Below are 10,630 nucleotides of genomic sequence, written 5' to 3'. Positions count from 1 at the left end.
CTGCAAGCAGTGGCATGAGATTGGGGGTGGGGTGTAGGGTAGGGACACTGTTTCTCTTTTCTCTGGAGGAAGGGTAACCAAGGAAGTTTGAAGTGTCCTTGGATACACTGCCAAGGTCTGCTTCTCCCATAAGCATGGGGCCAGGAGAAGGAACTGGGCTCACTGGGTGACGCCCAGAGGTCAGAGCAGCCCACCACGTCCTCCTTCCTGAGTGAATGTGGTGGTTTCCCTGGGACCCATGTAGGGAGAGTACTTCTGTGATGCCAGTACACTCAGTAGCTTCTAATTAAGCCAAGCCAAACCTTCAATGTAAATCATCCTTGTCCCAGACATTTGCTTTTTACCCAACAAAGTCATCAGATCCTTACCTGAAGTTATGCAAGAAGTGTTTTAAAGGAACCCTGTGAAATGAATTCCTTTTTCCCCTGTTTCCTTCCCTGGCCCCTCGGCAATCCCCATTGTTCAGCAAGGGATTACTGCACAAACCAGGCAACCTCTCTTTCACTCAACAAAGAAATTTAGCGATCTCTGAGGCTGTGTCACCTTGCCAGCAGAAACACTGAATGGCAATAGCGCTGAGAGTCGACACTAATAGCTGACACCAAATTAAACTGCCAGACTCAGTGTGATGTAGCTCTGTCACCTCTTGACACTCCTGATGTGAGTACAGGGGCTTCTGCAGGAAATTCATCAGCTGTAGTTCATGATGCATCATCTTTACATATCTGTCCATCTACATCTGTCAGCAGCGGGCAATCCTCAGATGACTTCAGTGATTGGTATACAGATTGCACTACCTCCAGACATAGTAAACAGGGTTTTAACTCCTAGGGCTCCTTTAGCTCTACCTTCCCTACTGACAAGGCCTGGTTACTGGTGTTGCCATTCGCCTTGTGTTTCAGGTGGTGATTGACAAAGGCTGATTAAGACGGTCTCCTTTCTTTTTTCCTACTAACCAGTATCTCACATTCGTTCCTTCTTTCCAAGTTAGCTATTCTGTGGATGCATATTTTCTTCGATGTGTATTTCTAGAATGTCATCTAAAAACATGTATTTGCTCATTAATGGTTTCATTTGCCATTGCCCTGATGGGGAAAATTATGTTTAGTACAGGCTCATCTTGATAATCAAACTTGTTTGCTTCCCAGTGGAAAATGTCTTTGATTTTTCTGTGCCTTCCTGGCAGATCATTTTAGTATAGTAATAGCTGCTAATGTGCCAAGATCAGCGACTTGCTGATTTAAAAAATATTTTTAGACCCTTAAAATTCTCAGTGGTTATTACCACCTTAGGTATTTATTTCACACGTTTGTTTACATCTTCAAGTTTCTACACACTCTGAGGAGTAAGTTAAGTTGCTTTTCAGGGGGTGCAAATGTGTTTTTTCCTTTGCATGTCTTCCTAATATGATTCTGGAAAGAATAATCTCAAATATATAAATAGTGGTGAGGACATGGGAGTCTCCAGCTTTTGGTATCATAGTACAAGCTGTATTTAAAAAAACTTTTTTTGGGGGGATTCATTGCAACGATACTAGTGTCCATATGCATTTCTCCAGAATAAAGACTACAGTTTTTCACAAACCACATGTGAGTGTTTATTTTTTGTTTTAAGGAAAATGAGCTTTTCAGTGGTAAGGACGATGCTTTCTTGTTTTAATTCATTGATAATAGAGCATTTGCTATCATTGCCATAGTGACTGGGAAACGCTGTCCCATGCTGGCTCATGAGGGCCATTCTTAGGCCAAGAGTAGTGCTGTCCCTCAGGTTGTAAGATTCATCTGGTAGTTGCTCTTACTTGGGATGCCTAGTCACTTCCTTCGATTTTGGGCCACTGATGAGGTTCATAGTGTGTTTGAAGACACCCCTGCGAGGACATCTCTGGTGGCAGTGGTCAGTTGTGAGACCTTCTTGAGGGTGGTAGGGGTGTGAGAGTGTAGCAGGGGGTACGCCCAGTGCACTAACTAGAGGTGGTGATCCATCCAGAATGGACTTTCTAAGGCAGGTGAAATTCCTGTTTAAATTTCTTGAAATAGTCTGAATTTAGCTTTAAAATAATCTGGGGATGGGTGAGTAGAGGTGTTGATGGCAAGTAGAGATGAAATAAGATTTACCAGGAATTTATAGTGTTGAAGCTGGGTGATGAATATATGGGGTTCATTAAACTATTCTCTCTGCTTTTGTATATGTTTTAAAATCCCTACAATACAAAGTTAAAAAATGATATTCAGTGTCTTGAAGTGGTAGGTTATGACTCTGTAAACTGAAATTACATTGATTTGATTGTTGTTAATGATCTTGCATTGTTTAATAGATGAATCCATATCAAGCATCTTTAATCCTAATTTTACATTGATCTCAAAAAGGATTCAATGTGGACTGTATTTTCTTAGTTCCTTTTGGACTTCTCTCTTTTCACAAAACCACTGGTTTTGGTGTCAGCCTTAAGCGTAGGTCAGCTCCTAAGGTCACTGCCTAAGGGAAGCCTGACATTTGATATACTTACCTAGGGTATTGCCTGGTACTTCAAGAAAATAAGGATCCCCCTCCACATCCCTTCACCCTAGAGTTCTCCTGACAATTGTGGCTATGGAGAAGGGGCATTCTGAGAGCAGAGAGGGGGAGGCAGTGCTCACAAGACTGTATCCACGTGAATCACATTTTTATACCTAGGTCACCCCATTTGAGTTTTATTCCTGTTCTTCAAAGTGCTGTCTTGATTCAGAATGCAAGACACTGTTACTTTTAATAAGGCTGGTCTTTACATCAAGGAGGATCATGTCATGTAAGGTTTATGGCATAACAGTAAGATTAAATATCTCACACAGTCCAAATTTCACATGGGTTTCATGAATGAATGAATTTTAAGGAGAGCATGCTTAGGATGAATTCACAGAACACAGTTCTTGACTAATACACAAGACTATATTCTAATACAGCCCAAAGCAGGAATATATTCCTGTTTACTCAGAACCATTGTGGTAAGGTCAAGTCCCAGTATATCGAGCCAGCCTGAGAGAAAACAGCAAATGAAGTGGTGGGAAAGAATGCTTTGAATCTAACTTATAAGTCCTATCTTAAACATATTTGGATAGAAGGTACTTAGGACATTTTTGTAAAATGATAGATATCTCAGCAATAAGACAGCTGTGAGAATCCAGTTTATATGATTTGAGATTGCTCTGCTTAAATATACATTTGATATGCTTATGAAACATGGAGTTATTGGAATAAGGCACAGGGTAAAAACAAATTCAGACTGGCTACTTAAGGCTATGTTTCAGAGGCTGTGACTTGAAGTGGCTGAGGTAAACAGCTCACTCAGCTGGGGATTATAATGGGAGTGCTGACAACCCTCACTAATTAGGATGCTCTCAGGCAGCTCTGTAATAGCTGTGGGGAGCAGCTATCAGTAAACAGTGTTATATTCGGGGGGTCATTGCATCGGGTGTCTCTCTGCACAGCAGAGACTTCACTTGCCTTGCTTCTAGCAGTCATCTTGCTTCCAGCTCTTTCTTTAACACCTCAAGGATCTCATGCCCTTCTCCAAGAGACACAAAGGATTCTGAGCTTACTAGCAGTCTCCTCCCCGGGCAGAGGGTGAAAGATGACACGTGCAAACACACAAACTAATTATAACCCTGTTTAGTTCCTGTGGGTGAATCTATCTGTTCATCCCCTTTGCCCTTTCCCACATTTAATTCCTATTTGGTGCAGAGGGAAGGATTATTTCTGGAAACCATCCTTTCCCCTCCAGTTCTCCCCCCAGCTGCCAAACACAGGCAGTCATCCTGTGGTAATTAACAATCTCATCATGAGGAGTACATTTTATGGTACTCTTCATCAGGTAAATTCTAAATTAGCTCAGTTAAATCGGGTCATAAGACACAATGCTGCCATGTCTATTAGCTCCTGGACCTCTGCCAATACACCACACTATTTCGGGAGCTGGGCTTCTGGCAAAAGGAATCATTACCCAGAGATTATGGGCAGGAAGGGTGGTGTGGGGGCACCCAGTAATGGTGGCTTTCTCTCATTCTGGCTTCACTCTCAAGTTCTGGGGTGATAAATGAAGGGTTAGAGCGACTGACTGGGGGCAGGGTAGGGTATGGGGATGCTGAGGGAGTGCTGAGGGACCTATCACTGAGGTCACTGTCCCTGCCATCACCTGGGATTTCTGGGGAAAGGCTGCTGCCAGGTTCACTCTTGGTTTCCCAATGGCCCTGAAGAGGATGGAAGGGCATCTCAGACACTGCAAAGAGTGGTTTGACCTCCCGAGGCCATGCTCTCAGAATGAGATTGAGTGGAGAAAGACTGGGGGCTCCAGGCCCTTCTTGGGCAGAACATCTGGATGACTTTGAGCAAGTCACTTTCTCCCTTCTTGTTCTGTTTCTTCACCTACTGATTGAAGAGGTTGGGCAGTAGGACCCCTGAAGTCCTTCCTGTCTCAAACATCTTGTGACTCTGACATTCTCTGCAAACCAGTGGAGTTGACCTGGGATGTTTTCCTGACTCTCTAGAGACAGCTGTGGGCTCTGTGGGCGCAGGCTGGTGCCCTCCTTTGGGTGGTGTTTAAAGCATGGCTGCCTCTGGTTCTGAAAATACATCTTTCTAAGATTTTTCTGGCTACTTTTGATGTTCTGAACCTGCAGGGAGCAAGGAATTCAGCACAGAATAACCCACTGTGTACTAAATGCCAAGAGAGGAACATTTAACTTCAAAAAGATATGCAAACAAGCATGTTTTTTTAAAGGACCTACAGTGTGCCACAGCAGTTTTCCTGGAGTATGTGTGTGTGTACTGTGGGGAGGGGTACAGGATAGATTACTGCCATGAACAAAATACTCTGCCCTTAAGTAGTTTGCAATATAATGGAGATCAAAGTGGGCTAGCTGCCAGTTTTGTGCTAGAAATTCTACCTTGAACTACCAGAAAACCTCCACAGGCATTGCTGCCTCCACCACCCCAAACTACATGTCTCTGCCACTCCTTTCTCCAGGAGCAAGGGACATCCCATCAGCCTGTCATCAGCACTGCATACTTTCCCCAAACAGTGTCATCTTTGTGTGCCTGATTGGTAGAGCCTAAACCTCAGGCCTGTGTCCTAGCTGCAAGGGAGGCTGGGCATTTGTGTTCTACTTTGGGGAGGTTGGATTCACAATGTGGGGATTTTCCCCAGACACAGGAAGTTGATTCAAAAGCTAATGGGCCCTGTGAAAGTGGCAGATGTCACTACTCCATCCCAGCCAACTTCCTGCTTCCAAGTATATGAAGGAGTGACATGTGGGCAAGAAAAGACCAGAGGAAACTTTTATCAAGAAGCTCTGTAGCAGATGTGGTGGGTGTGCCACCCATATCCATTGGAATTTACCATATTAAGGTGCTCTGTTGCTTCCAGCTGCCAGCATCTGAATCTCTTCGCCCAGGATGGGAGTGCTGGGGGAATTAACACAGTTAATTGAATTAACTGTCAATCAATCACTGAGCTCAGCTCCCTTGCCCCTTGGGTGGGATAACCCAGTGGCTCTTGTTTTACACAATGTCCCAGAGTTTCTCCCTGGGAATAAGCCCCAGTTGTCCACAGTGTAGGTGGCTTGCTATCTGACCCTTTATTGCTTCCTTCCCTGCCAGGTCTCACTTTGTCACTTGCCTACAGGTGTTTCCTGTGCCTCACAAGTATACACCCTGTGCCTGATTTGGGGTCTGCCTCAAGGGGATCCCATGCTAAGGTGACCTTTTTTGCCCTAGGTGTTCTAACATTCTGAGTTAATTCTTTACAGTGTTTAATGAGGAAAGTGAGGCTCGGTTACCAGCCTGACTTTCATAGACGACTTCCTCGCTCACTGACCGTGAAGTCTGTCGTGGAGTAGGCTGCTCCAGGGCAGGGCTATACCTTCAGGTCTTCAGGCTTGGCCGCAAGAGCCCTCACAGCTTCTCCCTGCTGCCCCCGGCAATAGTTCAGCTGACAGAAAATCACTCGTAGGTCCGTCCTCTGTACAAATTGCTGCTAAAACACTTTAAAAGAGTTCATCTCACTTCTCTCAGAGCCTTCTCTGTTCCTTTCCAGGTGGCAGAAGACAAAAGAGACAAGATAAAGCAGAACAATTTTGAGCCCTTACAATGCCAAAAAATATAGGCTCTCTGCCTCTTAAGACTAGATTCTCTTTCAACAGAGGGAGGTAATTTCCACTTTGCTCTACAAGAATAAATAAAGCAATCACCATTCTGTCAGTTTTCTAGCTTGGCATTCTTTCAGCTGATTTTATATCCAGCAGTGCGGCTGTCGACAGAGCCTTAGCTAGGCTGAGCTACCTGCAAACCTTTCCAACATACCTCCATAGGAACACTGGAAACTCTTTTCTGAGAGCCCCTGCATATGATAAAAATCAGAAAATGTGTACATAGCTTTTGAACACGGAATGGAACAGAGTTTCAGGACCCCTTCAAAGCATGCTTTTATAAAGTATCTTGCACACATGGAGAAAGAAATCCCTTTTCTAAAGCTGCTTTCCACGGGCCCTCTCTCTCCTGGCTCAAGCTGCTGACCGGCCCTTCCACCCCTCTGTGTGTGTATGGGCTTCCCATGCTCCTGCCCCTTGGCTTTTTCCAGATATAAAAGTCAAACACTCCTACTGCTGTTCCTTTTCTCTGAAAACACTTGATCCGTGAGTTTTACAAACACTCTGTTTTCAAGTTGTGGAAAATGGAGGCACAGAAGAGAGAAGTGATGCCTTTAGAGTTATTCATGGTGCAGAGGGAAGGAGAGCTGCCTTAGAAAATGCTCCCTTAGGAACCAGACAGAAAGGCTTTCATGCCACTTAGTGTTTGAAAAGAACCACTAGAAGGGGCCAGTGTGGAGGGCGCTTGAGGAAGAATTTGACAAATACTGCAGAGTATAAGGTTTTGTTTTTTCCTTTCTGCAAATTATTTTTCAGAAAATAAGGAGTTTTCTTATAGCTCTTTAGTCAATACCAAATTTCTGTTGAACACCTACTATGTGCTAGACAATGCTCTAAACCAGGGGTCAGCAAACTTTTTCTGTAAAGGGCCAGATAGTAAATATTTTAGGCTTTGCAAGTTATACAGTCTCTGTCACAACTGTTCAGTTCTGCTGTCACAGAGCAATACCAGCCATAGACAATACACAAATTAATAGGCCTGATGGTGTTCCAATAAAACTGTTTGTAAAACCTATGTTCACAGATTTGGCCCATAGGCCATATTTGCTGATCCCTGCTCTAGGCACTGGGGATACAGTAGTTCAGAAAACAGTATCCTTGACTTCAAAGAATCTACATTCTGATATAAATTCTACTTTAAAATCTAAATCTTCACCAACAGGCATTTGTGGTTTGGGCTAAGCATTCAGCTACAGTATCATACACGGATTCAAAACAGGCCTAGAGGGAAGTGAAGATGGCCTGCCCTAGGAATTTGTGTGAAGTGACCCAAAAGGTGGCTCTAAAAAGATGTCAAACATGCTTATGATGAGTTTTATTAAAATTACTTCATGTAACGTGAGATTGGCAAAGAAGAAATATTTGTAAATTGGTAATTCTAGATTGATTCTGTGGATATTATTTAAATATGTATGTGAATGAAATTAAAATACTAGCTTTCTCTAAGTAGAAATTTGACTATTTAATTCACATTCTGGAAATCGTATATTCAAGTTGGCTAAAATACTTTTTGGGGACCGTCTATTTGCGGAAATGGGAGATGCCTTCTATTTCATCTCCTGAGTTACCATCCTCTTCTCATTCCTTTTTTTTCTGTTCAGTTTTTATTTCATAGTCATAAAGTTAATTTTGCAATCCAGCTAAGCTTGGAGAGGGATGAGGAAAATATCGAACCCAAAGAACTGCAGTGGGAGCACAAAGATTATAGGATATTTCGAGCAGATGGGGGTGAAGGGGTGCTCTCCTGAGCAGAAAGAATGGTCTGGTGGTTAAGATAAAACACAAGTCAAATTTATTAGATTTGTCCACAGTCAGCAGTGGTGATCTTCTTGCTGGTCTTGCCATTCCTGGACCCAAAGCACTCCATGGCTTCCACAATATTCATTCCCTCTTTCACCTTGCCAAAGACCACAGGTTTGCCATCCAACCATTCAGTCTTGGCAGTGCAGATGAAAAACTGGGAACAGCTTGTGTTGGTTCCAGCATTTGCCATGGAAAAGATGCCAGGACCCATATGCTTCAGGATGAAACTCTTATCAAACTTCTCCCCATAGATGGACTTGCCACCAATGCCATTATGGTGTGTGAAGTCACAACCCTGGCACATAAATCCTGGAATTACAGTATTCTGTGAAAACAGGAACCTTTATAAACACATCCTTTCTCCCCAGTGCTCAGAGCACGGAAATTTTCTGCTATCTTTGGAACTTTGTCTGCGAACAGCTTGAAGGAGACACAGTCCAAGGGCTCACCATCGATGGCAATGTCGAAGAACACGGTGGGTTGACCATGGCTGGACAGTGGGAGAGGCTCCAGGCGGCAGCATCTGCAAGGCCCTCTTCTCATTCCTTGATCCAGCTTTCTCCCTGCTTCTACTCTTGCTCCCATACCCCCCCACATTCCACTCTCTATAAACCTGTTGGAGTGGTTATTTTAACATAGAGATCAGATCATGTGCTTTTCCTGCTTAGGACCCTCAAATGGCTTCCCCCCACATTTGGAATACTATCCAAAGTCCTTCTCCTGGCCCACCAAGGCCATCAAACCCTGGCACTCACCTCCCTTTCCCGCCGGTTTCCCACCTTTCTCTCCTCCCTTACTCTGATCCTGCCTCACTCACCTCCTTGCTGGTCTTCGACTCAAGGCCTTATTTTGCCCTCTTTCTGCATGATGCTTCCTCAGGTCTCCATGTGACTGGCTCCCTCACTTCATGCAGGTCTCTACTTGATCGTCTCCTCAGGGCGATCCCCAACTGCCCTATCTAAAGAGACCCCTAGGCACTCTCTGTCTCCTTGATCTGCTTCTTTCTTTTCATAGCACTCATTATTCTCTGCCTTTGTTATGTGCATTATTTGCATATTTGCCAGTCTCCCTCACTGGAATGCAAGCTCCATGAGGGCTTTGTCCTTCTTTTTTTTTAAATGCTGAATTCTCAGTGCCCTAGAATAGTGCCTTGCATATAGTAGACAGTCAATAAATATTGAATAAATGAATAAATAAGTGAATAACTATATGCTATCTATTGAGTACCAGTTATGGACCAGGTATTATTCCTGCTTCTTCAATGTATATTGTTATGTAACTTCTTTTGCATATGTTAGTTCATGTGTGATATAGAATGAATAGATCCCACTTTAGTGCAAGTAGATTATAAATGTCATTTGAGGGTATAAAATCAATTAAAAGAAAAAAGAACTTTTATTTGCCTTGTGAGTCTATGTAACTGAGGCATAGACTTTGTTTTATCTTTGGTTAAGTCCCCCTTTTCTCGGTATTCCAGGGCTGATCAACCTCTTTCTCTCTTCCCTGAGGGTAATAAGAAAATGTATGAGTTCTCCCCATGCTTTTTGCATTTTATGTGCAGACTTCTTTTTCAGTTCTCTCTGTAGAATTGGGATTCCCTTAATACATTTTTTTCAGGGATTTGCCATCGGTTTGGACGCCCAGGACAGGGCAATTAATTCCACAGTGACTAAGCCCAAAGCCCTAGTATGACCCCTCCTTTGACATAGAGAACCCTTTGGATTGTCAACCTGTGTTTCTTAAGCTAATGTTTCCCTCAATGTTTGCTACTACTTTTTGCTTTAAGACTCAGACATGTGGCCTGAATTCACTGACTTATTTTATTTCAAAATTTCATTTGGTGTCTATATTGAAGTGTGCTGATCTGGAGCACCTGATCAAAAGCTGGGACCTTAGCTACGAGCTATGACAGTCACAGAGCTCAAAACTGGCAGATAATTTCTTCTTTATATTGAAGAATTATTGGCTGGTGGCCGAGTCCCTTTACAGAGAAGGTTGTGTATGGTACGGTCACCTCTTCATTTGATGCTCCCTTTCCTCTGTCCCTGTGCTCACTTCATCCTTCATCCAGTTCATCCCATTAGCAGCTCTTCCCATCTCACCATCGACCTTTGCCTCCTCCACATGTTCACTTTTTTTTTAAAATTAATTTTTATTGGAGTATAGTTGCTTTACAATGTTGTGTTAGTTTCTACTGTGCAGCAAAATGAATCAGCTATACATATACATATATCTCCTCGTCTTTGGATTTCCTTCCCATTTAGGTCACCACAGTGCATTGAGTAGAGTTCCCTGTGCTATACAGTATGTTCTCATTAGTTGTCTATTTTATACATAGTATCAATAGTGTATATGTGTCAATCCCAATCTCCCAGTTCCTCCCACCACCCCCCTTCCCCCTTGGTATCCGTACATTTGTTCTCTATGTCTGTGTCTCTATTTCTGCTTTTCAAATAAGATCATATATACCGTTTTTCTAGATTCCATATATATACGTTAATATATGATATTTGTTTTTCTCTTTTTGACTTACTTCACTCTGTATGATACTCTCTAGGTCCATTCATGTCTCTACAAATGACCCAATTTCATTCCCTTTTATGGCTGAGTAATATTCCATTGTATATATGTGCCACATCTTCTTTGTC

The 10,630-nt window shown here is 43.0% G+C and overlaps 1 pseudogene; it reads right to left on the bottom strand.

The window, feature by feature from the left end:
* Window positions 1–7,952: 7,952 nt before the first annotated feature.
* Window positions 7,953–8,286, bottom strand: LOC132418913 (peptidyl-prolyl cis-trans isomerase A pseudogene; annotated as a pseudogene).
* Between the last annotated feature and the right edge of the window lie 2,344 nt (window positions 8,287–10,630).

Source organism: Delphinus delphis, chromosome 2, assembly GCF_949987515.2.
Source record: "Delphinus delphis chromosome 2, mDelDel1.2, whole genome shotgun sequence".
In the NCBI taxonomy this organism is placed as follows: Eukaryota; Metazoa; Chordata; class Mammalia; order Artiodactyla; family Delphinidae; genus Delphinus; species Delphinus delphis.
This window is presented reverse-complemented; position numbering and strand designations above follow the sequence as displayed.